The sequence below is a fragment of the Echinops telfairi genome, unplaced genomic scaffold (genome assembly GCF_000313985.2).
Source record: "Echinops telfairi isolate 266 unplaced genomic scaffold, ASM31398v2 ScPeMD7_3533;HRSCAF=4204_0, whole genome shotgun sequence".
Classification (NCBI taxonomy): Eukaryota; Metazoa; Chordata; class Mammalia; order Afrosoricida; family Tenrecidae; genus Echinops; species Echinops telfairi.
In genome coordinates this window covers 19,220,174-19,248,079 of record NW_022107431.1, presented here as the reverse complement: position 1 = coordinate 19,248,079, position 27,906 = coordinate 19,220,174, and positions in this window count along the sequence as shown.

Below are 27,906 nucleotides of genomic sequence, written 5' to 3'. Positions count from 1 at the left end.
ACCGGCTCCAGCAGTGTGCTCTGGCGCAAAGCAGAGGAAAATGTCATTAAAGGCGTCTTTGTCAAAGCGCTCTCTAAATCAACCATTTCACTGTGCGCAGTTAAAGGGTCCCCGAGCTCTGGGTCTGTCACACTGGCCTCGCAGAACCACAGGACACCCCCCTTCCCCACCCCCAGAACCACCATGGTTAATTAGTCAAGCAGATGCTGAAAGAGCCCCACTGGGAGAGGACACGGGGACCCTCCCAACACCACCCCAAAACTGTTCTTTTCTGGTGTGGGACAATGAGACGACCCCAGCAGCGTGTGCCCCGGACAGCCCAGGAGAAAGGGGAGAAGGTTAGCACAGAGGGTTGAGACCAAAACCAGCCCTGGGACCATCTTCAAAACAGCCAGCAAGACAGCCCAGGAGCCAGGAGAGAGAGAGACCACCGAGAGAGGAGCCCACGAGGGAGACCAAACTCAAGACGGGGGCACAAACACGCCGCGCGCGACATCAGGAAGCAAACCCGCCAGCCAGGCTGAGCCGTTCAACCTGCAGGGTGTGGAGCTCCAGGCTGGCAGCGAGCTTTTGCCAACGAAGAAAATCGCCCAGGCCAGGCATGCCCAGCAACCCTACAGAAAGGCTTGGCTATGAAAGAGAGAGGGGGCGGGGGCAAGGGGGGGAGTGGAAGGAAGGGGGTTCGGGTGACAACAGGGGACAGACCTTGTCCCAGGCATGGCCACGGCTGGCCGGCTCTGCAGAGAAAAGCAGGCACACAAGTTTTGTTTTCTCGTTGGGAACTGGGAGCCACATCAGGGCCAGGTGGGCTTCGTTCCAGCAGGGAAACCCGAGCCTGCACACAGTCAGCAGAGTGCTGGAAGGAGGCGTGGCAAGCCATGGTGACCCAGAGGCGCAGTGCTTTGGGGCCCCGTGAGTGCTACGGACAACAGAGGGTCTGCCAGGCAGATTCTGCAGCTTGCTCAGGGAGACCCTGGTCAGAGACCTTGCGAGTTCTTTGGGCCTTAAGTTTCACATCTGTACCCTAACTCACTGCCATCGAATTGATTCTGACTTATCTCAATCAATTAAAGGACAAAGTTGAACTACTCCCTAGAGTTTCTGAGACGGTGACTCTTTATAGGAGGAGACAGCCTCATCTATCTCCTGAGGAGTGGCTGGTAGATTTGAACCGATGGACTTTGATATTAGCAGTCCAACTTTAGTTCACAGTACCGCCAGGGTTCCAATTTGTGACAGAGGCGGTGACAGAGTTCGCCTGCTGTTAATCAAAGTCTTAGAACTATAACATAATGTGGGATTTAGTTTATTATAAGCCCACAATGTAACAACCTCCTCTCTTGTAGTAAAAATTCCTTCTGCACTGAATCTGTGGGGATGTCCTGACTCAGGAAGGAGGTTAAGCCGTTAAGACAATAGTCAGACACAAAGCAGTCCCATTCAGAGGCCTCAAGGTCGGGGCTATGGTAAGGTCAGGCACAGAAGCAGGCCCCAATTAGATAAACACTGGCTCAGAAAGCTTCAGGGGATGGAGAAATACAGGTATAGATACTTTTTTTAATGATCATGGCAAAGCCTTCCTTCTTAGAGTATCAATTATATCCTGATATCATTGTGAAACCTACTAATCTCTTCCTGTGACATTGTAAAAACATGCGAATCTCTCCTCCTGTGATCACTGTTAAAAAGGAAAAATCCCTGCTTCTGTCACATAGCTTAAGGTATATAATTTGCTTGACTTTCCCTGGATTTTTTGAAACAGTTTGGAGGTAGAAACCCCACTGATTTCCTTGTGTCAGGACTTGTAGGAATCAACTTAGACTTTCTCAACTCAGCCTGGTCTCTGTTTGGCTAAAACAGTGACAGGCATCCCAGACCCCCTGTCTGTCGTCTACATTTGCACCATAGAAACTCATCAAACTCACATCAATCAAGTTGATTCTGACTCAGAGACTCTCCACTGGACTCCAATGATGCTCTTGCAGGTTGATTTTTTTCACACCACCAGGGGTAGCTTCATTTGTTCTTTTAGTGGTTGTGGATTTTTGGGGTGTTGGTGTTTTTACCCAACATTTCAAATGTCCCCTTTTTCTAATTACAGTTACTCAGGACATTGGCTAATTTCAAGTTCTGGAATGACATTTCAACATTTCTTCCAGAAAGGGGTAAGAAGTTAGAATAACAGGAAAGCTTGGCTCTGACTTCAGTTGAATGTCAAGAAGTCTGGGTTTGATGGCACAGCCTTCGTATAGTACAATTCCCATTCTCCTCTTGTTTCCCCGGGCCTAGGTACCTGCTGGACAAAAGTAAGCCAAAAAAGGGCTTGTGGTCTAAAGTAGTCATTGCAATATCCTACTGAGGATGGATGCCTCTTTGCTTTCATCCTGCCTAAACTTTCTCAACCATCTATGAATGTGTCTGCTCACGGAGTCAGCATGCTTTGTGCTTACCACTCCGGAGAAGCTGGTAGTAATGAACTCCTCTCTCGTTTTACAAGTGCTAGGCCTGGTGGCGTAGTGAGTTATGCACTGGGCAGCTAACCACAAAGGCAGCAGGTCAACATCACCAGCCATCTGTGGAGATGGAATGAGGCTTTCTATTCCCATGAAAAGTTAGTCTCAGAAACTCACAGACGTAGTCCTACCCTGTCCTATAGGGTCACTGTGAGTCTGAATTGACCCTATAGCAGTGAGCTTGGTTTGGGTTGGCCTATGGGAGGCCCTGTGGCTGTTAGGTGCTCTCGGATTCGTTTCAACTCATAGCAACCTATACAGAATGAAATATTACCTCGTCCTGCACCCCATCCTGGCTGTGTTTGAAACCTATTGTTGCAGCCACTGTGTCAGTCAAGAGAAGACCCTAAAGATGGACACAGCCAGGAGGTTGTTCTCTTCTGCCCAGAGAGGCAGACAAGGCTCCTTCTTAGTTTCTCACTTCCTGATTGTCAAGGAAGGTCGTCAGATAGCACGAAAGCCTTGTGCTCGACTGCCCACCCAAAGGGTGGCACTTTGAACCCACTTGAGTCGCCTAGAGAGCAAGGCCCCGGAAATCAACTTCTGCAAGATCGCAGCCACGGAGAGCCCAGTTCTACTCTGACACCATGGGCTCACCCGGAGTCCGAATTGACTTCACAGCTATGGGTTTAGTTTGGTCTAATGTCATGGACCCTTAGGTTGCTCTGCCCAAAGGACTGATACATCAGTTTCTGGTCCAACCTAGATCAATCATGGAATTCCCTATGTCAAATACCTGGGGCAATACAGAGAGTTTTAAAATAAATGCATCGCTTCTCTAGGGAGCAGAGTGAAGTTCGCTGAACCATGAGATGGCTGACAATATTTCCTGGGTGATAAACTAATCGAGCATCTCCACCAGCCATAATCCACAGAGCACAAGGAAAGGTGTATGTTGAATTGACAGTTTTCTTTCCAGTCCACAGACAAACCATCCTGGAAAGGACCATAACGTGACCTACAGAGGAGCCGTCTATTCTGATCCTGGCAGTATGGTTCCACTTTTGACATACTCTCGTTCACAATAAAGGTGAGGAAATGCTAATGAGTGCCTGTCTGTGATCAGCATGGCCATGCCAGCATCACCCAGAGCTGGAACAGGCCATCTGGCTCCCCGGAGGTTCTCTGCATCCACAGCACTGGGCTTTGATGTCAGAGAGATTTTGAAAATGCCGGGTTCCCTGGGTGGCCCAGATGGTTAAAGTCTCAACTACTAGCCAACAAGTTAGCAGGTCAACCCCATCCAGAAGGGCCTTGGAGAACAGACTTGACCATCTGCTTCCAGAAGGTCACAACCGATGGAAAAATCATACGGAGCCTTCTACTCTGATACTAAGGGTCTCCAGGAGTCAGAACGGAGTGGATGGCAACGAGAACCATTCTTTCCAGCAAATGGAAAGAACAGAACCAAGGAGCAAAGCACTCTGAGACAGGAGTCAAGGAGACAGGCTCACTGTCTGTGGGTGCCCTCCCCTCCTCAGCCTCAGCGCCCACAGAGGGAAACCCTTCTGCAAGAAAAGAAGTCCTTCCTCCTTACCTTCAGAACACATAGACTCCAGTCATCCACTGCCACACGCAAGTCTGCGGTTGTCATTGTTATGAGGCGCCATCTAATGGCTCCCAGCCCATAGCGGCCCTGTGCACCACACCAGGAAACACTGCATGGTCCTGTGCCATTCTCAACAGCAGTCCTATGCACGAGGACATTGATGCAGCCACTGGGTCGGTCCATCTTTTCTCGGGTCTTCTTTTTTTTCACCACCCCTCTACTTTACCAAACACGATGGCCTTCTCCAGGGCTAGTCTTTCCTGACGACATGTCCAAGGATACAAGACAAAGTCTTGCCATTCTTGCCTCTAAGGAGCCCTCAGGTACTTTCGAGATTCCTCTCCAGCACCACAATTCAAACTCATCGATTCTTCGACCTTCCTTATTCACTGTCCAACTCTCACATGCACAGGCGGCAATGTGTATAGGGATGAACGCACCTCAGTCCTCAAAGCAGCATCCTTTCTCTTCAATACTCTAAAGAGGTCTTGTGCAGCAGATTTACCTAAGGCAACTCATCTTTTGGTCTCTTGACAGCTGCTTCCATGAGCATTGATTGTGGACCTAAGCAAGACAACGTCCTTACCAACTTCCACCTTTTCTCCATTTATCATGATGCAACCGATTGGTCCATTTGTGAGGATTTTGAGGTTCTTGACATTGAGTAGTCCTCCATACCGAAGGTTACGCTCCTTGAACTTCATCAGCTCCTTGAACTTCATCAGCAAGTGCTTCAGGTCCTCTTTACTTTCAACCAGCAAGATTGTGTCATCTGCATATCACAGGTTATTAAGAAGCCTTCCACGCCTGAGGTGGAAAGTGCAGATTTGGTTCCTGCACTTCTCAACTTCTACCACAGCGACGGGGACATGGAAAAGGGAGATGCCCTGTGACACGGATGCCCTCGCATTACAGCCCAGGATGCTCTGCCGCAGGCTTTGTGAGCAAGAACAGTCCCCTGCGCAGACCGCATTCTCCAATCCACCAGAAAGCGCTGGAAAACGAGGGAAGGAAACAGGCCTGTCTGCCGGCCTTTGGGGTTTTGCATCTTTGCTATTAGAAACTCTGTTACCTTGTTACATTCTTTACTCTGTGCCTGGGGGTCACTGCTTTAACGACTTCCTGTGGCATTTCCCTCTCCTTGTCCTACAAATGTCATTTCAAACTTGATTTTCGGATGATAGACAACAGAAGTTTAATTTGTTTTAAGGCTCTTTTCTACATAATATGGGCCATCTGGAAAAGAAACACAATCCCTGATATAGCATATTTCACACAAGAGTAAAAGCTCTGAAAAAGAAAAAAAAGCAGTAAACTCATTAGAGGTTCTCTATTAAAGCACTTACAGTGAATCCAAGTAGGTTTTAAGTGGGTGTGAAATTCTCCTTTGGGAGGGTGCCTGCTGGGGAGAAATGGAGACAATTCTCCCAGCGATCCTGAGACAGGGCTAGGCATGAGTCGGAAGCTGCAACATCTGGAGCCGAGGAGGTGTTTACATCTTTTCTTCCAGCTGAAGTTTCACAACTTTGGAAATGCAGAGAAGAGGTGGGGAGTGAACAGCTGGCTTTTACATGGTGTCCAAGAGCAGGGTTTGGTGTCCTGGACCGTGGCTCATCCCCCAGAACAACGGGTTACTGGCAAAGGACGATGGAGCATAGACCAGCACCGACAAGAAGACGAGATCCAGGAAACAGGCTGCCCCAGCAAGCAGAGTGGCCACCAAAACCGGTGGAAGAGGGAGAGGGATAGTAGCAGCTAGCCCAGTGCAATGTAAGGTTTACTGGCTGGAGAACCTGAAGCGGGAGGCAGACAGTGAATGTTCTGTGCTCTGCAGAGAGCAGGCCTGCGAGCCCAGACGATTAGCAGACGCAGGTTCAGAAGTAAAGGGAGCTTGCCACGTGCACACACGCGGAGGAGTCATGGACATCTGCAATGAGACTCATAGCAAGAGGGGGGTTGGGAAGTGCCTTCATCTCCTAGTGTTTGTGGCAGTGACATCATTTCCCGTCAACTTGCTAAGGGGTGGAGTCTAGCCTGTCAATCAGGCCATAGCCAACAAGGCCTCTGTGCCAGAATGGCCTTCTCCAGAGGATTCTGGGAACTCCTGTCCTCCTCCCTAGGGGTGGGAGACACTCTCGCTTCATCTTCCTGTTGACAAGACACATGGAGCTACGCCGATGGCAGCCAGAGCCTTGGAGCTGGAGGAGCCACGTGGAGACCCACGCCAGCGCTGATGCTTCCACCACCACCGGATCCACAAAAATGTCCACCCTGTGATCTTCCTGCACTTGGCATCATTGCATATGTTGCATGAGTTTGAAGAGGAATTTGCAGACTGGTCTCAGATATATGGGCCAATTGGACTTAAGGACTTGATCTGGACGGGGCTGGGATGTTTTCTCAATATACAATTACTCTTTGATAGAAAGCTTTCTTGTGCACATGAGTGTCTATGAATTTGTTTCTCTAGTCAACCTGGACTGACACAGTGCTGCTGTAACAAAAATGCCACACGCCGAGTGGCTTCACAGAATATTTTCGGGGAAATGTATTCTCTCACAGGTCAGATGGCTCAACATGCAAATTCACTTCCATGGACTCAGTTCCAACTTCTAGAGCTTTCTCTCACTATGAGCTCCAGAGCAAGATGCCTGGCTCCATTTTTGGAGCCCCTGTTTTCCTCACTTCCTCAGCTCCTTATAATTCGGAGACTGGGTGTCTTAGGAAGCCCTAGAGGTGTAGTAGGGAGTCCTGATGGCAGAGAAGGAGCCCGAAACCCATTTTTGAGTCTCCACTAGGTTCAAGCCTCCAGTGGGTTCTTTCTGGGCATTGAGCAGCAATGAGAAAAACTATGCCCTCAGGCAGAGTGCATTTCAAAGTGAATGACTGCCACTCTTCTAGCCAGCCCAGGGAGGGGCAGCCTCAGCCTCACCCTCTGTGCCTTGACTGGTGTGCCCAGTCGATGGAACTCAGGGTACCTGGTCACGTAGTCCTGAGTCATACCCTGACTTTCTGGGTCAAAAGATCGTACACTCATCTTGTGACCTTTTCTCAACTGCAGTGGTGTTCGTATCTCAACCGGAGTCCCTTTCCCACTTCCGTGGTCCCACCTGCAAGTGTGATGAATTGATCTGCCGCCAATCTGGATTTTGTGAGTTTCTTTTGTTTCCCGGTGCCTTGTTTAAGTGGCCACATTTCTGTAAATCCTTGGACACCATTATGTCCCTGGGCTAACAGTCTCCCTCACCTGGATGATTTTTCTTGGACTCTGTCCTGTTTTTGTCTTGTTTAAGCCTTAATAGATGTGTCTGTATAAAGTATATTTGGATTTGCAATCTCTTTTCTCCTCTAGGGAACCCTGGTAGCATAGTGGGTTGGGCTGCTAACTCCAAGATCAGCAGTTCAAAACCACCACCCATTCCAATGGAGAAAGATGAGGTTTTCTACACCAGGAAAGATGTAAGGCGGCCCACAAGGGCAGGTCTACCCTGTCCTCACAGGGTCCCTATGAGTCAGAACTGACTCAATGGCGATAAGTGAGTGAATTTCTCCCCTAGGACAGCACTACACTACACTGACTAGTAAACAAAATTAAATTATTTAGCTTTCACTATGCTTCATGCATGGTACTCATTGCCTTCTAGGATATTGTTCCTTAAATCCAACAAAATAGGCTCTGCAATTACTTCCATTTGACAGATAAGGAGACTGGGGCTTCAAGGAGCAGTTTTCCCAGGCCATTCAGTGGATAAACATTGAAACCATAGACCTTACTTTTCGTCACTACACTAGACTCCCCTGTGAGAAATCATCAGGACAAAGCTCTGAATGCCCACTATGCCCAGACAGACAGTCTTGTGTGAGCCATGGGGGAGGGGGAGGAGAGTGAGCCTGCTGTAAATCAGACACTGGAAGTATAACGTGGTTTGGCATTTGGTCTGTTGTGATTTAGTTCGTTAAATAGGACCCAGGATGTAACAGCCACCACCACCCCCACTAAGATTAAAAAAAAAAAAATTCTCAGTAGTAGAAAATTCCTTTTAAACCTGTTAATTACTCAAGGCTTGGGCCAGCTGCAAAACCTGTTAATTATTCAAGGATGCTCTAATTCAGGAAAGAGAAGCAGGGCCATTTAGGTAAGCAATGGAGCCTGAAACCCTAAAGAATAGCAGTCTGCGGCAACCTTAGTGGGGTACTGTGTGACAGCCCCTGGAGGTATCCACTGAAATGAAGGTAGCACTTGATGGTCCAATCATCCCTTGGGCAACATCTACAGTTTTCTGTGAACCTTGCTTGAAAGTCCTCTGATCACTGTCAAACCTGTTGATTGCCTCCTGGGACTATTGATTGCAAGGCCTGTTTCTTGTCATAGAGTAAGGTATATAGCTTGCTTGGTTTTGACTGAATTTTTCAAACAGTTCCAAGGTAGAAGCCCCATGAATTCCATCTGTCAATGCTTGCGGGGAATAAACTTAGAATCTCATGAATTAACCTGGTCTCTGTTTTGGGCTGAACAACAATAGGCTCTCCCAGATGCCCTGTCAGCCAGCAACATGCAGACTGCTGCCCCAAAGTCCAAGTCACAGCTGATATTCCAGCAGGGAATATCTCACATACCAGCCCACAGAACGTTGCATTATAATAAACTTACTCCATGCAAGAGACCTAGGTTCAGTTCCCAGTCATGTACCTCACGTGCAGTCACCGTCCATCTGTCAGTTGTTCTGATGCTGAATGACTCCCTGGGTGGGGACCAAAGGTTAAGCCAAGCTACCCAGATGGACTTTGGGCCTCTACTCAAGTACTCCCTCAATACAAGAACATTTTGTTCTAATAACCTGGCATTCTGTGATGCTCACCTTCCCGACACGATCGCTGAAGATAAAATTGGTGCATAAGCAAATGTGGTGAAGAAAGCGGATGGTGTTGGGCTATCAAAAGATATAGCATCTGAGGTTTTAAAGGCTTGAAGATAAACAAGCGACCATCTAACTAAGAAGCAACAGAGTCCACATGGAAGGAGCACACAAGCCTGTGTCGATGGGATCAGGTATCAGGCATCAAAGACCCAGAACAAAAAATCATATCATTGCAAATGAGGGGCAGGGTGGAGTGGAGACCCAAACCCCATCTGTAGACAATTGAACACCCTCTTACAGAAGCGTCACAAGGAAGAGACAAGCCAGTCAGAGTGCAGTATAGCACCAATGAAACATACACCTTTCCTCTACTGCTTCTTTAATGTCTCCTTACCCCCACTTTCATGAACCCAATTCTACCTTACAAATCCAGCTAGACCAGAGCATGTACATGGGTACAGATAAGAGCTGGAAACACAGGGAATCCAGGACAGATAAACCCCTCAGGATCCATAATGAAGGTAGCAATATCAGGAGGGGAAGGGGAAGGTACAGGGCGAAATGGGGAACCAATCACAATAATCTACATATAACCTCTTCCCAGGGGGATGGACAACAGAAAAGTAGGTGAAGGGAGACAACAGTCAGTGTAAGACATGAAAAACTAATAACAATTTATAAATTACTAAGGGCTCATGAGGTAGGAAGGGGAGGGGAGGGGGAAAATGAGCTGATATCAAGGACTCAAGTAGAAAGAAAATGTTTTGAAAATGATGCTGGCAACATATATACAAATGTGCTTGACACAATGGATGGATGGATGGATTATGATAAGAGTTGTGTGAGCCTCCAATAAAATGATTAAAACACACACACACACACACACACACACACAAAGCCAAGCTACCAACCAAAAGGTTTGCTGTTCAGACTCACTAGAGACTATGAGAAAAAGTCTGGCCACCTGCTTCCGAAGGTCACAGCCCTGAAAATCCTATAGAGTTTGTCTAGTCTTTAACACACTGGGTCACAATGGGTCAGAATGAATTTTACAGAAACTGATTTGGTTGGGGGCTTTGAGTGTGATGCTTAGTTATCTAGAACTATCACAAGTGAATGGGTTTAGCAAACAGAATCTTACCCTCTCACCATTGAGGAAGTCTGAATGTGGGGTGCCAGTTCCAGGGAAGGCTTTCTTCATGATTGGCTCTGAAGAAATGTCCTTGTCTTCTGTCAACATCAGTGAGCTTGGAGTTTCTTAGAGATCTACTTGTGCCTTGACATCAATCTTCCCCTGGGTCTAGGAGATTCTCAGCTCCAGGGCACTGGGTCTAGTCCCAGCCTTTCTTTCTTGGTGGTTGTGGGGCCCTCTATGCATTTGTGGAAGTTCTTTGATCTCTCCGAAGAGATTGACTCCAGATGAAATCTACTCCTGTGGATGCTATCCCCCCTGTCTTGGAAGAGCTAACACAGGACCGCTGACTAACTGGAGGCAAGAGACTCTCGATAATTGTCTACCAAATGACTTCTTCTCTGAATGAAAACCCTTCAGGAAGGTTTTACCAGATGAATCCTTGGTACTACCACACAGCACTGTTATTAGGTCAGCGACTTCTCACGGCCAGAAAAGAACCTTACTCCACATCAAACACCTGGTCCATAACAGAATGGCAACATCACTTGGCACCACTCTGGCCCTGAAAACTTACCACCCGCCCCAAAGCCAAAACGCTGTTAAGTGATATCTCTCCATCCTGGACTTGCCCGACTCATTTGTGAACAATTTGATATTGAAATCTGGCCTTTTGTTAACATTTAACTCTGTGGAATTCCCACTAGAGACCTTCCTTGCTGTCCCTGAGAGTTTTGTTCTATCGACTGAGCCATAATCACTCACACATTTGTCACGTAGATCTTCATCCACGTCTTTCATAAGCATCTTGAACGGGAGATCTGTGTACCAGCAGCAGCATAACATCTCACCGAGGAGGGATTGAGCACTTTTAAAAAGATAAATTAGAAACCTCCTAAAAGCAGAGTCCCCAGTAAAACCTCAGCTTTCCCTGCTAGGATCATAGCCTAAAGAAGGAGGAATATGAAAGGACACTGTTGCTATTTGAGATGCGTTCTACCAGATAAAGACCATACTTTACTGGAGAGGGGATGGGGGGTGGGGGGAACTGGTGAAAGATTGGCTCAAGGTAATGGAGACAGCAGGAAGTCCACTACCCATTAGCCAACCCTGAGCTAACCCACTGTTAGCTCTTATCTGCACACGTTAAGGATTTGTCTAAGGTTTACTTGAGGAGGAATGTGGTGCTAATATGGAAAATCAACCTCTTCATTTTACAAAAGTCATTTTACATTTGCAGATGTCCACCTGCCTGCTGCCTACCCACAAGCGGAGGCCATGCCTTCCGCCAGCCATGTCATGGTGCCGCTTATCAGAGCCCGGTGTGCAAGAAGGACAGATGGAAAGCCGTTAGTCTGAATTCTCAGCAGGTGACACACTGAGCTGAGAGGATTAATACATTCATTTCCCCTGGAAGGAGAGCTCCAGCATGCTCCCCTAGGACTTTGCGACATGTTTCCCAGGGATCTGCAGGAAACATAAAGGAGCCAATGATGAAAAGAGGTGAAGAACCATGAAGATTATAAAGTGGCTTTTTTTAAAAAAAAAATGCCATTGGCTTAAGAATGGACCAAAACCCAAGGCACAACATTAAACAAGAATAAATGCCAAATCCCACTTTGGGATTTCTAAAGGTCATTGTAAACGTACAAGAGGGAGAAACCGGAGTTCCACATTTTAATGAGAATACCAGGAGGTTCATCATTAATAATAACTCCAGTTTTTAAAATGCCCACCCTATCTCACTGGCTCTAGGGACAGAGTATTCCAGACAGTTCGGAAAAGCCAAGGCAAGCTCTGTTGTAGCAATACACTTTCCAGGGGAAGGAAGGTTAAAGAATCAGGCCATTCAAAACATCCAACGGAGATTGTGGTGTCAATCCTGGGTGCCCCAAGGTCAGAGAGACCTTGATTCCTGCTGCCGAAGAAAACAGTATGGTGAAGGCTCCAGAAACTGAAAGATGGGGAGGGATTCAAGAAACGGGCTATCCAACTGAAGAAGAGACATCTCAGGAGTCATGAGCAGTGCCTTTCAAACACTAAAAGGTCATGTTGAAGGGCAATCTGATGTTGGGCAACAGCAGGGAGCAGAAGCAGGCTCGAAGTTTGAGAGGGCAGATCATAACAGTTAGCATCCTTTGGGTGTGAGGCACAGATACCTCCCGATGAGCTTAAGCAAAAAGACACACGTATTGGATGAGGGTAGGCTGGTTCACCCTTTTACTTTTGAAAGTCTGGTGAACTAGACGGGGAACCAACAAGACAGACAGTCCCAGAAGGTCTCAATACCAGAAACGTCTGGGTTGTCTTGACTGGCGCTGGCTCTAGAATCAAATCACACCAGTCATTTCCTTAGCCCTCGTGTCACTCTGGGAGCAACCCTGGTAAAACACTCACTTGTTAAGCTCCGTGGGAGAAGATGAAAATGTAATCTGAAAAGATTACAGCCCAGGAGCCCCTGCAGGGCAGATACACGCTGTCCTAGGAGGTGTCTGTGAGCTGGAATGAGCTGGGGGCAATGGTGTTTCTGGGAGTGTCACGCCACAGCTCAAGATTCAAGCCCGAGAAGTGTGAGTTTTATTAGATGTGTCTAGGTCACACATGTGTGCCCCTTGACTGTTGCAGGGAAGAAAGTAAATGTCTGGCAGAAGGAACTTCCAGAGACCCCCCCCTTGACTTTCACAGGGGCAGGACATATATATTTATTGCCCAATCCAGGCTGCTCTAGTGAAAGGCAGGCTATTCCCTCAAAAGGAAATTGTAGTGCTCTTAGGAAGAGAAAATGAAATTGAGGTGTCAAAAAAAGATAAATCGTCACTACACAGAGCTCAAGAAATACCTTTTAAATAGTAAGTGACCCATGAATGTTAACTCCAATGCAGTCACTCTGCTTGGAAATATTGAAGCATAAATCATGGCATCAAAGAGACCTAATTAAGAGGCCTTATTGCCTAAATGCTGAAGTCCTGAACACTCTCTAAAATTCCATAAATCTAAAAACACTGAAGTCCCTAACATTCTCTAAGAGTCCATAAATCTAAATAAGTGGCTTTCAAGTTGGAGCCCTGTCAGCACCCAGTGAGGCACCCTTCATACTCCTTCTGCCCCACCCCTTCCTGCTCCCAGAGATTGTGGTGTTTCCCTGACACATACACCCTGCCACCACCCCCACCTCTGCAGCAGAGAACCTACGGCATCACCCCCCAGGCCTCAGCGATTCTGCCAATACCTGTTGGTCAAAGAGCTCAGGAAACAAGACTTGATGCTCATCAGATGAGAAAATTCTTTTGTATTTAAAAATCGTTTTGAGTATTTAAGGTGCCTAACTTGGAGATCAAAGATTATAGCCCTCAGTATGGATTACAACTCAATGTAAAGAAGTCAAAATCCTCACCGCTGGACATCATGATTGTGATAGGAAGGTTTGTTGTGCCAACATGGCCAATGAGCACATGTGAGATTAGTTGAAGGGCGGAGAGATAAATGGCTTGATGAGCCTCGCCTCCTCTTGCTCCTTGATCATCAGACCAGTGTGCAGCTGCCTTGCTTGTTCTGTGCCTCTAATTGTGAGCTACACTGCCTTTGGGACACCTAACCCGTGGACCATGTCAGTGTAGTTTGAAGTTCCTTCAAGACCTGCTTCGCCACACTATTGGAATTTACATCTCTTGAGCTGGGGATGTTGGACCCTGTCAACTGGCTGACTGTTGGTGACCTGCCTTGCTGTTTGCTGCCTGTGCCCGGATAGCCGGAATTGCTCCACAGAGGACTCAGCTGTCTGCTTCCTTGACTTGCACCCGCGGCCCTCAAGACTTGAAGGACTGCCAGTGTACTCGCTGTCTCACAGCAGTGAATTGCACTGAGCCATTTGTACTGCTTTATAGATTGATTAACTGTTTATTTCTTACGTTATCTATCTATATAAATATATATAAAACTATTAGTGTCCTGGTTTTGTTTCTTTAGAGAGCCCCGTCTAACACAATGATAAATGGAGAAAAGGTTGAGGTTGTAGAGGCTTTTGGCTTGCTTAGATCCACAAGCAATGCTCATGGAAGCAGCAGGCAAGAGATGAAAGGATAAGTTGCCTTGGGTAAATCTGCTGCAGGAGACCTCCTTAAAGTATTGAAAAGCAAGGATGTTACTTTGAGGACTACTGGGTGCCTGACCCAAGCCATCTTTTTGTATCGCCTCCTATGCATGTGAAAGTTGGACATCGAAGAAGGAAGACAGAGGAAAGTGGATGCATCTGAATGATGGTGCTGGAGAAGAATATTGAAAGTACCAAGGAATGATAAAAGGACAAACTGATCTGCCGTGGAAAAAGTATGACCAGAGTGCTCCTTAGAGGTAAGAATGGCAAGACTTCGTCTTAGTGACTTTGAACGTGTTGTCAGGAGAGACCAGTCGCTGGAGAAGGACACCATGCTTGGTAACGTGGAGAGAAGTCGAGAAAAAGAGGAACGCCCTCAGGAGATGGAGTGACAGAGTAAGAACAGTAATGGGTTCGGGCATAGGAACAATTGGGAGGATGGCACAGGACCGGGCACAGTTTTGTTCTGTTGGGCATAGGGTCGCTATGATTTGGAACCCCCTCCCTGGCACCTATCAACAACAACTTGGAGACCTTGGCAGTGCATGAAATCTCTTCACTTTCCTTTTGGCACTGTGGCTACAGCCCTGGCGGTGCTGAGACAAGAAGGCCTGGCTGAACTCCCATGAGATCATCAATGCCAACACCCATCAGCCGATCCAGAAACTGATCAAAGATAGCCTGATGGTCGGAAAGCCAGTGACTGCACACCCTCAGCCTCTATGCCAAAAAACACATGCATGGGGCCATCATGGGGTCATCAGGCTTGCACATATGGGCAGAGGGAAGCAAAAGAGTAATGTTCGAATGTCCCAGAACGGTGTTTCCCAAACTGAGCTACACTGCCCCGTGGGGGTGGGGCACACTAGAATGATCCAGGGAGGCCGCAGAACGCAGATACCTACACTTGATCCTGAGCTGTCACCTGGAGTACAAAAAGCTTTTCATTGCTTCCGGGAGGGGGGTGTGTGTTGCTGAGTGATTTTGTGTGTGTGTAAAAAGGGGGCAGTAGGCCAAAGAAGTCCTCCATCCTAAAAGGTGGCCTGGAGAAGAAGATTCGAATTCTGCTCCAACTGCTCAGAGGATACTGTGAGTCTAAGAAGGCACATGTACCCCTGCCTGTGCCTGAAGGTGAAGGGGGTGTATTTAAAAGCAAGTGGAGTCTTAGGAGCACCACACACACACTGAAGACAGACAAGGACGCAAGGTGCTCCGGATGCTGGGGCTGACGCTCACAAGTCCAAGTCCAAGAAAGCAAGCACAGTGAGGAGCAGCCACAGACCAAGAAAGCAGAGGTCTCCCAGACCCTGTCCAAGGAGGCAGAGCCTGGAAAGCAGTCACCACTTGTAGTTACGTAATCTACCACAAGTGCCAACTTGAGACTCTGCAGCGTGAGGGGGTGGAGTTTAGCCAGTCAATCAGGTCGCAGCTTGATTACCTCATTTGGAGGAACTGCAGAGATAAAAAAAAAGTTCCCTGGAGGTGGGACACACACACACTCTGCTTGGTATTCTTGATGACAAGACACACACACGGAGCTAAGCTCGAGCCCTGGAGTTGGAGGAGCCACGTGGAGACCCCTGTCAGCAGGGAGATGCTTCCACAGCCACTGGATCCACAAGACTTCCCACCCACTGGCCTGTGATCTTCCAGCATGTGTAGCGTGAGTCTGAAGAGAAATTTATAGATCGGGCTAACGTCGGACTTATGGACTTGATCTGGATGGGGCTGGGAAGTTTTCGCAATATTCAATGACTCTTGTACATGAAGTTCTTTCTTATGCACATGAGTGTCTATGAATTTGTTTCTCTAGTTTACCCTGACTAACACAGCACTCTAGCCTGTCAGAAAGGCCTCTGCCATTACACAGATCAGTCATTCATTAAACCACTTTATCTGCCTGCCTCTCAAAAAAAGGAAAGAAAAGAAGTATCTGTGACAAATGAAAAAGGCCGTGGCTGGCGAGAATGAATGGTCCGAGCTATCTAACAATGCTGCAAACGTTGGCTTCCTTCTGCTACTGCTATTTTGTTTGGAAGGGGTCCAGTTTCCCCCCTGCATGAAAGGAGGCAAGAGCTGTTTGAAGCCATTAACAGGAGGGACATTTGAATTAATAACCAGGCGGCCAGTCAGCCAGGAGCAATTCTGAACATAATCTCTCCCTTGAATTTTTTTTTTCCGTAAGACTGATATTTTGCTAGATTCTGGTCTGACATGCCACTGCACAGCCAAAAAATGTATCTTTCCAGCTCTCTTGTTTTTTTAAGTTGCTGTAAGTAAAATATTATCATTTATTTTCATGGAGCTCTCGTCTGTGGACTGTGTGAGGTGTTACGAGGCCTGATCCCTGAGCATAAAGTCTGTCTTGGGATCTAAAGAGAATTAAGCTCATGAGGGTCAGTCAAAAAGCATTGCTACTAGACTGCCCTGTGTGCACTGTGCACGGATTTATTCCAAACACAACGAGTTCTGCTATCAGTGGGTGGCTGCAGACAAGTTCTCTCAGGATGATGCTTGCCTCTGTCTCAACAGGGAGCATCCCCCTCCCAATACCACCCAAAAAATATACAATCAAAAGTATAAATTCTGGGGCCATCTGCTGGGCCAAGTTAAATTCAAGGCTCAGGGGTCAGCTCAGAAGATTACAGTAACTGTTTGGCGGGGACTGCTTTGGGAGTCTCAAAGGCGTCATCTTAATAGATGTTCTCAAAGGACACAGCACGATTGCAGGAATTTATCAGGAAGAAGATTTTTGGCTTTTAATGGGAAACTGCTTTGGTGAGAAACGGCTGGGATTGTTGAACCAAGGAATTACTTTTTTCCTTCACAACAGTGTAGCTCCTCAGCAATCAGGGCTATCCCAAGAGAATTTCTTTGGGAAATCTTACCTCCTCCACCCTACAGGCCTGGTCGCTCCCTTCTTCAGATTTCTTTTTGTTCCCCAAATTCAAAGACCATTGCAAGGGAAGGATGCCCAAACTGCCGTTTTGATGTAGTGTCCATTGAAAAGCAAGGAAGTCTTCCAGGACGGGTGAGAGAGATGGAAGTGCCGCCTTCAGAAAGTGTCGGGACCTAGACTGAGGGCGTGGTGACAAACAGTAGCTTCCGTGTGGGTATTTCTGTTTAATAAAGGCTTCTATTATTTCATAGAAAGGCTTATGACTTCCCTTCCTACACTGAAGCGTCTAAAGGGTGCTCTTGAAATAACCTTACGTGAACAGAGCAAGAGACCAAACCACACATCAAGCAGTGAGTTTGGTTTTTGTGCCCCGGCCGCACTCGGAAACGCACGCGGATCCGTGTCATTTCCTCCGGTGACAGGTTTGCTGTTCCACTGCCAGGGGTCCTGTTCACAGGAGGCCTCTTTAGTGACTCACCTATAATAGCCCACCTCCAAGGATGGAGCCAGACGTGGCTCTCCTGGTATTTCTCCAATGCTCATCCGCAAAACCAGCCCCTTTGTGAGACTTGGGGTGAGGAGACCCCTAATCTTAAAAGTGGAGCTCAGGAGGAGAAGCCAGCTGAGACACCTCTGAGACGTCTCCAAGAGATTAGCCCAGCCTACTCTGGAATGTCAGGGTCTTACAGAGTGGCACCCAGTGACAACCCCATCCCTGTCTAACCCTCAAGTGACCGTCCAACAAGGATCAGTGCCTATGGCCGTTAGAGGATTTTAGGTCAACTAGACACTCCTAAATGGGGTGGAGTCAAACCTGTCAATCAAGTGGTAGCTTGATAGCATCTCTTTGGGGGTGTGGCCTTGAGTATGAGAGTGAGGGACTCTGGGAACTTTCTCTCTCGCGCACGCGCGCGCGCTCTCTTCTCTCTCTCTCTCTCTCTCTGCCACTTTGCCTTGCTCCTTGCTGGGACTTCACTGGGACTCTGCCTCCCTCCAGGGTGCCCACCCACCCCTGAGAGCTGTCTGCACCCTGCTGAGTTATGTGGATCCACTGACTTTGGATCCACATAAGTCAGCACCCACTGGTCTGTGCTTTCCTGCTTCCCGGTCCACGGCTGTGCACCACCGGCATGTGGCTACGTGAGTCTGAAGAGGGGCTGACAGACTTGAGTGAGACTGAGCTGGGAGGCCTTCTTGATAAATCATTACCTCTGTCTATCGAAGAGTGTCCCTGGGCTTGTTTCTCTAGACAATCTGGCCTCAGACAGTGTCTGTGGCCTGCATGGGGACAACTGGGTCTCCAGCAAGCTGGCAAGTGTGAATGCCATCAACACAAAGGCCGAATGACACTGTGTTGACAAGTTCAAGCTATCACCAACACTAACCTCCTGCTGACCATGACTTGAGGCTTCCCCTCGAGTTGCCATGGCCAGAACATTACTGAGATTGAGTGGTAGGGTCCCCTGAGCTGGCCACTGAGCCCAGATGCAGAGGCTAACCATTGGATGGTCAGGGCAGGACACCAGCCACCACATCCCCATCAGAACAACGTCATTGGCAAAGCTAGAATCGGTGGGAATTCAGAGGTGCCCTGAGTGAGCAAAGGCCTTGACATGATCCTTGGCTTCCACTAGAAAGGCAGATGGGTGTTTTGACATGGTGCTGGGCCAGTTCAGACATTCAGTGAGCTGAGGAACCAGCCACAAAAGCAGGCTACACTTTATTCACACTGCTGCTACAGGCTTCTTCATTTGGGGGGGGGGGGCGCTCTTCATTTTGCTTCTCTGTTTGTGTTCAGTGGTATTGACAAGGAGTGGGCTGTCTCCTGAACTTGGCACTGAATTGTGAAGCGTGAATCCTCACTCAACAAATATGTATTGAGCACCTAGTATTTGCCAGGATCCCTGGTGGCGCCGTGGTCTATGGATTGAGCTGCTAGCCACAAGGACAGCGGTTTGAGCCCACCGGCCACTCTGCAAGAGAAAGGTTAAGTTGCCTGCTCTCGTAAAGATGTAACATCTCAGAAACACCCAAAGAGGCAGTGTTACTCTGTCCTGCAGGGTCCCTGTGAGTGAAAATGACCTTGATGCATAGAATTGGGGTTGATGTTCTTATTTCATTCATTATTGGTCAGAAGAGATAAATAGTGAGTGCTGGTAGCTCCTAATCAAATGGTTGGGTGTTTGAGTCTACCCAGTAGAGCCTCGGTAGCAAGGCCTGGCAATAGACTTCTGAAAACTCAGGCACGAAACACCCTGCAGAGCAGAGTTCTGCTCAAGCACCCATGGGGTCACCATGAGTCAGGATCAGCTCCCTGGCACCTGGTGTTATGCATCAGGCATGAGCTAGGTGCCAGGAGCAGAAGGTTAATCAAGGCAGTTGTATTTCTCATCCTCAAAAGAGCAACTCTAAGGAACAACGTGTCCTAGGGGGAAACTTGGCCATGAAATGTTTCTCCACAAGGCCAAGGCCAGTCTGTTCCCCCAGTCATGGGGCTAGGACTCAATGGAGAAAAAGAAAGGGGGTGGGTGGGCGGGAGAGCCCAGTGCCTAGAGCTCACAGCCCAGCTACAGACACCCTGAGACCAATAGTTCCCAGGGGCCTGGCTGTCCCATTTTTAATCTTACTCATTCTAACAACTACATTGTTTGGAGGGGTTCTCTACTCACCAGGCTCTGTGGTGAAGGTTGCCTATGGAAACTGAAAATAGGCAGGACCTTCCTTTATCTGACTGGCAGGGGTCCACCTGCAAAGCTTGGGAGAAGAAGAAGAAGAATCCTAGAGCTCAGTCTTACCGTCTGTGAGAGTTGGAGTTTGTGTTAACTTGGCTCACCAGGATTCCCAGTCGTCTGGCAGTAATCCCCCATGATGTGGCCTAGCATGATGTGATCAGCCCTGAGCAGCCAAGCCATTGGGGGAACATTAGTCTGCAGTGCCACACTCCCTACAGGTCACACCCCTGAGTCAGCTGTGATCCCTTGGAAGCTGACCACCAGGCCCTTCTATTACGGTTGGTTCCCCCGAGGGGACTCAAACCTCCAGCATGGCTGGTGGTGCTGACTCTTTACGTTCCCCAAAGACTCCACAAAGTGCTGACTAGACAGACTCAAACCAAGAACTGTTTTTCTGAATAGTCTACATTTTTAGACTTTTTTTAACTGAAGTGTAGCTTACATGGACTAAAATGAACAGCTTTGAAGTACAATGCTTGTTGAGTTTTGTCCTCTACTTTTTAAATGATGCCATTACAACTATTTAAGGAGCCCTTCTGGGCTGTTGGGTAAGCAATGGACAGCTAACTTCAAGGTCAGTGGTTCAAACCCACCAGCTACTCCTCAAGAGAAAAATGAGACTATCTACTCCCATGCAATTGACTCAATGGCAGCAGGCTTGGGGTCTGTTTGTCTGTTTGTTTGTTTGTCTGGCTGGCTGGCTGTTTGTTTGTTTGTGGGAGGAGTATTATAAATATTTAGACATAAAGATTACTTATAATATTTTGTTACAGTTTATAATTGATAATAATCTCTAGGCACACCTTCTTCCATTTTCTTGTTTGTTTCTTTGTTTTAAAACAACAGCTTTTTACCTAAGCTCTTTTAATAAGTAAGATGCTGAGCCTGTGGTTTGTAAGTTTCCATTAAAGTGCCATTTAAATACAAACTCCCTTAAAGCCAATGGTGTGCAAACGAACGCCCTTTAAATGCTCCAGGTAAAGAAATACAATGAAAATGAGCTCCTTACTTCAAAAAGCAAGGCCAGCTGACGGCAATATTTTAAAATCCATGTGAATAAGAATAAAAAATACATATGGGTCTCCCAGACAAATATATCTGGGTATTAACTCCATGTGATGTTATCTGGAGTTTTTTGCGAATCAAATGGTGATTTTATTGGCTGCTTGGCCAGGAATCAGATAGTAGGAGAGCAGGCGAAGTTGGAAGAAAAGACAGTCTGTACCTCCAGCCAAAGCGTGGACTCCTGGCTAGTACATCCTCAGCAATACCCCACTGGGCTGCACCTGGACCCCTGACCACTTCCTGGAATGCCTCACCCCGACCACCTGTTTCTCTCCTCGCTCTCTTTCTCTGGCCCAACGTGTGGTCTCTCAGGCTCCAGCCTTCTGTTAGGAAACTGATAAGCCAGCCTCTCTGTGTAAGGGGAAGCCATTGCTCACGGTGTCAACTCCTTCCTGCCAAGTCAGCATATGGATTTGTACTTCCAGGGATCCCTGGGGGGCACCGTGCTGGACTGATAACCACTAGGTCAGTGGTTCAAACTGACCAGCCATGCTGCAGCAGAAAGATGAAGCTGCCTGCTCCTGTCATGACTGACAGTCTCTGACTCCCTGGGGAGTGGTTCTACTCAGTCCTGTAGGGTCCCTATGAGTTAGAATGGACGATAAGGCAGTGGGTTTGGGTTATCTGTCTCTCAAGTGGAGTCTGTGGGTGGAGCAAACGGTGAAGAGCTTGGCTAAATAGAAAACTTGGCCGTTTAAACCTTGGGGGATGGGTCTGGGCATCAGCTTCCAGAATTGCTCAGTGACTGAAACCTCGCGGAACCCAGTTCTGCGGAACCCAGTTCTGCTCTGCGGGGCAGGAGAAACCTGGGAGTCAGACCTGCCTTGCCAGCAGTTGTCTCTGCTTGGTAATGAAACAGTCCTTTTGTCAAGATCATGTTAAAAGCAAAGCAATCCTCGTGGCCATGCCATTCTGACCTTTGGTCTCTAGTAATGTCATGAAGTTATAGGACCTCAAGTTTGGTACAGTAGAGAGTGGGCATAAAAGAGAAAGACCCTCAAAAGGATGGATTGGCACAGCGGTGGCAACAATGGCCTCAGTTAACAACAATGAGGGGGGTGGGCAGGATATCGGGTCGCTGTGAGTCAGAACCGATTCGACGGCACTGAACAACAACGTTCATCTTTATCAAGCATGATTCCGTTTTTTATCTTTACAATGCGATATCAGAGACTAATGTTTGAGATCAAACATTAATGAATGAACTATCACTTCATGTGATATTTCATCTCTGAGAACCCTCAAATAGCACCCTTGGTCATGCTAACAGTAATGCTAACCAACACTCATTTTAAAATATAAATGGAAGCCTAGGAACACTCTAGAATATAAATGAGCATTTTCCTGTCTTGTTGGTGGTTAGTGCACCTTACTGCATCAGAGTTGTCCTTGAGTGGAACAGGAAATTCATTTCTCCCAAAGGAAGGGAACTGCAGATTTAATAATTTAATAAATCACCATGAAGAAATATTTCCCCTGAGGCTGGGTTGCAGGGTGGGAAAAAGGAGTGTCCCAAATTGTATGGTTTAGGAGAATTCCCAGGGGAAACCAACACGGTTCCTTTTTGCTTCTCCGTGGGTGTTTTGCTATGTTTTGGCGAATCCTCTGAGATACAAAACCCAAGCAACACTTTTCTAGAGATGCAGGTAAATTTGCGCTCCCAAGCCTGAGAAAGGAGAGGAGCTTCAGATTCCAGACTGTTTCTCTGTGGAGAAGAGGGTGTGACGAGAGCATGGCTGATCTCCTGTCCGAATGCTCCAAGGGCGCCCAGTTCTGGACGAACCACCTGGGCTGACGGGCGGTGCAAGCCTCTTCCTCGCCTACGAATTGCAGACTGCGGTGTGCCAATCAAGAGATCCGATGCCGCATCGCACTGAGTCAGTCTGCAGCTGAAGACCTCTTTAAAGGATTGAAAAGCAAGAATGTTACTTTGAGGGCTAAGGTGTGCCTGACCCAAATCATGGTGTTTTGAATTGCCTCATATGCATGTGAAAGTTGGACACTGAATCAGGAAAACGGAAGAAAAATGAATGCGTTTGAATGATGGTGATATTCAAAGCACTGTGGACTGCGAAAAGAACAAATACATCTGTCTTGGAAGAAGAACAACCAGGATGCTCTTTAGAAGCCAGGCTGGTGAGACTTCATGTCATGCACTTTGGACATGCTATCAGGAGGGATCGGTCCCTGGAAAAAGACAGCATGCTTGCTAAAGTTGAGGAGCAACGAAAACCCTCGGCAAGATGGATTGACATGATGGCTGTACCAAAGGATTCAAACATAGACGCAATTCTGAGGATGGCATGTTTTGTTCTGGTCACTGTAGGTCAGAACCAAGTCAACTCCACGACACCACCAACAACAGTGTGCCACCATTTAAAACACCCACACCAATTGCCCCTGAGTCATTTCCAACTCATGACGACTCCTCGTGGGCAGAATGGAAACGTGACCATGGGCTTCTCAAGGTGCCCTCTCAGAAACAGATCTCCTGGCATTTCTTTGGAGGTGTCTCTGGGTGGGTAGAGACCACCAACCTCAGGGTTAACCTGAGCCTTTCATGGTTTGCGTCACCCAGAATTTCATATCTTGCCATGCGCGTCCTAATCAAGGCTAGCCCTGGGAACCCAGCCTGGAATTCCCAGAAACCAGACTCTGACACTGAAATTTTATCAGGATCGCCACGTGTAGCCAACATCTAACAGGGAAAAAGTCATCGAGGTCTGACAATGGCTCCGTGCTGATTCATAGTGTAAGCACAGCAGCCCGCTCCCTCCTGAGGAGAGCAGCCGTGTCTACCTAACTTATTATATCTGTGTTCACCCACAAGAGACGGATGTGATGAATGGGAGCCGGAGTGGCCCTTTGCCTCTGCTGATTTCAATAAGGAGAGCTGACTGTGAGCAGCCTCTTTGGGCCGACAGGCCCCCAGAAATGAACAGTGTTTTACTAAGATAGATAGTTACACAAAAATTACTTGTAGCTTCAATACATCTTGTTCAACTTTAAAATCTAGGACAGGATTTCCAGTCATCTTCTCCCCTCTTGCTGCCCGCACACAGACACAGATGAGTAGGATATTGGAGAGCCAATTGATGCGGGTGCTTTATGTTTTGGCTGCTAATTGAAAGGTGGGAAGTTCAAGTCCAGCCAGAGGGGCCTTGGAAGAAAGGCCTGGTGATCTACTTACAGGGCAACTATGTCAAGCCCCATTTAACAGGCTTTTTACAAAAGGCAATTGAAAAAAAAAAAGACGCAAGAGAAAACAGATAGCGTCCACATACCAAGAAGTTCCTCCCGTAAAAGTTTGAAACCTAAAACACGGGGTTTCAAAAAGTTGAGGAGCTGATACCAAGGGCTCAAGTAGAAAGCAAATGTTTTGAGGATGATGATGGCAACAAATGTACAAATGTGCTTGACACAATGGGTGTATGGATGGATTGTGATAAGAGTTGTATGAGCACCCAATAAAATGATTTTTTTTAAGTTCCTATGAAAATGGAATGAAAAGATACTGGGTTCGGGATCCCCCCCCCTGCCACCCCAACTTCACGAAGCACCCTTGTGTAAGTGAAGATGAATTAAACTAGACACGCTCTCAAAGTTACCTCTCACTGTTGTTACAGAATAGAAATTCATTCCCTTGGTTCTGTAGACGACAAGCCCCAGTCAGGGTCTCAGCTGCGTGGATTCCTCCCTGTCTGTTGCATCCCAGGCATTTCTCAGTTCCCTGCTGTTCCTTAGCTTGTGGACGATCCCCGCCTGACACCTGTCTTAGCCAGTGCATCTCCCCGACTCTTCTGATCTTTACATAATTCAGAGGTGATTGGGGTCCTAATCACCCCACCCGATAGCCTCATTCCCATAGCAATAAAACCCCATTCCAAACAGGATCACACCCACCGGTACAAGGGCCAGGAATACAGCACACATTCTGAGGGACACGTTTCAAGCCCTAAGACAGGCTAATAAGGCGTAAGTACAAACAGCTGTGCCAGCATATGAAACAAACCCAGAGACTTCTCCGGAGCGTTTGGGAGCAGCCTAAATAAGACGAGCTCTCAGGGAGAGAGCCCTCCATCCACCCTTCCTTCTCGTCCACCTCTGGCATGTATCCGGCTCTGTGGCCAGCTCGAGAAACACAGCAATGAAGGAGACCGGATCCTTGCTCTCACCATTGCCCATATCCCCAGGGTGGGAACCGGAAGGGAGATGATTACAGAAAGATGCTCCGGCACTGATATGTACACAGAAGATTGTGCAGGTATCGGAGGGAACGGGAGGGAGAGGTCAATGACTCTCACTGCCTGCAAGCCAAGTCTGACTCTACTGACCCTGCAGGCCAAACTGGAATTGCCCCGCAGGGTTTCTGAAGTGGTCAGTCTTGACAGGGGCTGATTTGTCGGCTAGCAGCCCAGGGTGTCACCATCCTTGTGTCCCAGAGAGGGGTGCCCCCTTAAATCTGGAAAGATGAGCAGTACCAAGGGCCCACAGTGTAATAATGATATATGGCCAACACTGCTCAGAGTGTTTTTAAAAACCTGTCCAGCCCACTGGCAAAGAGTAGATGCCAGCTCATAGAGGACTGGGGAGCAGAGAATGACTCCCCATAGAGCTCCCAGTCTATAGACCTTAAGGCAGCAGATGGACACAGCTGTCTTGCAAGGAGTGGCTGGCGGGGGATTCAAACTACGGACCTTTTGGTTGGTAGCTAAGCACTTTAACCACCGGCCCCCAGGACTCCTTTGACATGGATTAACTTTGTCCTTGCTCATAACAGCTGTGCTCCATTACAGCCATGAACCCCATTGCATGAAACACAGAGACGTTAAGCAACTCGTCCAAGGTCCCCCAGCCAGAACAGACTAGAGCTGGGATTGACGCAGACCTTCTGGCTCCAGACCTCAGCCACCGCACAGAAACCTGCCACATGAACGGCAGTGACCTTTTCCAAAGAGGGTCGAGACGTACATTTTGTGAAGTGGCAGGTGGGGAGTGCACCGAAGATGTGACTCCATCCGTCACGTTCTGTGCCTTTAAGGAGAGACCTAGTGGTTGAGCGCTCTCACGTGAACTAAAGGGTCAACCCGCCAGCAGCTCCAGAAGAGAAAAACGCGGTAGGCTGTCTCCTTAAAGATGTGTTGTTGTTGTTGTTAGCTGGCATCGAGTCGGTTCAGACACCTAGTGAGCCTCTGCACAACAGAATGAAGCCCCACCCAGCCTGCGCCATCCTCACAATTGCTGGTACATTTGAGCCCATCATTGCAGCACTGTGTCAGTCCACCTTGTCAAGGGTCTTGCTCTTTCCCCTGCTCTTCTGCATGACCAAGCACGATGTCCTTCTCCAGGGACTGGTCTCTCCTGACAACATGTCTAATGCATGTGAGACAGAGTCTCTCTATCCTGCCTTCTAAGGAGCACTCTGGTCATACCTTTTCCAAGACAGATTTGTTTCTACTCTAGACAGTCCATGGTCCTTTCAATAGCTTTCATCAGCACCATAATGCAAATCCATTGATTCTTTGTCTGTCTTCCATATTCAATGCCCAACTTTCATACCATGGATATGATATGAGGTGATTGACAAATCAGTGACATGGCTTCCAGCATCACAGCAACACACAAGCCACCACAGTAGCTTCCAGCATCACAGCAACACACAAGCCACCACAGTATGACAGACTGACAGACAAGTGGTGGCCACAGAGGTCCACAGCCTTGAAAACCCTTGTGGGGCCGTTCAACTCTGTCCTACAGCGCCACTGGGAGTCAGAATCAATTTTATGGATTTGGGTTTAATTTTTTTGAATTTTATTTCTGTGCCTTTACTCAGCAGCCCTATCCTGGTGGCATAGAGGTTACAGTTTGGGCTGCTAACTTCCAGGTCCGCAGTTTGAAACCACCAGCCGCTCTTTAGGGAAAAACAATGGGACTTTCTACTCTTGTCAAATGTTACGGTCTTGGACACTCACAAGGTCCTATAGGGTCGCTATGAGTCAGCATCAACTCGATGGCAGTGAGTCTGGTTTTGAGGGGTTTTTTTGGTGCCTTGTATATATATTTAAATACAATAAGAAGCAGATGGACTTTGGGCCTCTACTTAAATCTTACCTCAGTACAAGAACGATTTGTTCTAATATTTTGACAAGGTATGATACCCACCTCCCTAACATGATCGCTGAGAACAAAATGAGTGCACAAGTGAATGTGGTGAAGAAAGATGATGGTGCCCCGCTATTAAAAGATATAGCACCTGGGGTCTTAAAGGCTGGAAGTTAAACAAGCAGTCATCTAGCAGGGAAACAACAAAGCCCACATGGAAGAAGCACACCAGCCTGTGTGATCATGAGGTGTCAACGGGAACAGGAACCAGAAGTTCAAAACAAGCAATCAAGTTGATGTAAAAGAGCATGGACAAAGTAGAGACCCAAAACCCACCTCACAGAAGGGCCACATGGAAGGAATGATTTATCATCCAAGGTGCAGTACAGCACTGATTAAATACATAACAATCCTCTAGCTCTTTAATATATCCTCCACCCACTATTATGGCCTTAGTTTTGCCTCACTAATATTGCTAGACCTGCATATGTACATTGGTACCATTAAGGTCTTTATTTTTATTTTTAAAATCATTTTATTGGGGGCTCTTACAACTCTTATCCATCCACTGTGTCAAGCACATTTGTACATATGTTGCCATCATTTTCAAAACATTTTCTTTCTACTTGAGCCCTTTGTATCAGCTTCTCACTCATTTTTTCCCTCGCTCATGAACCCTTGATAATTTATAACTTATTATATTTCATGTCTTACACCAACCACTTTTCGGTTGTTGATCTCCCTTGGTGGGGGAGATGTTATATGTTGATCATTGTGATCAGTTCCCCCTTTCTTCCCCCTTCTTCCCCCCCACCCTCCTGGTATCCCTACTCTCATTATTAGTCCTGAGAGGTTTATCTGTCCTGGATCCCCTGTGTTTCCAGCTCTTATCTGTACCCGTGTACATGTTCTGGTCTAGCTGGATTTGTAAGGTAGAATTGAGGTCATGATAGTGGGAGGGA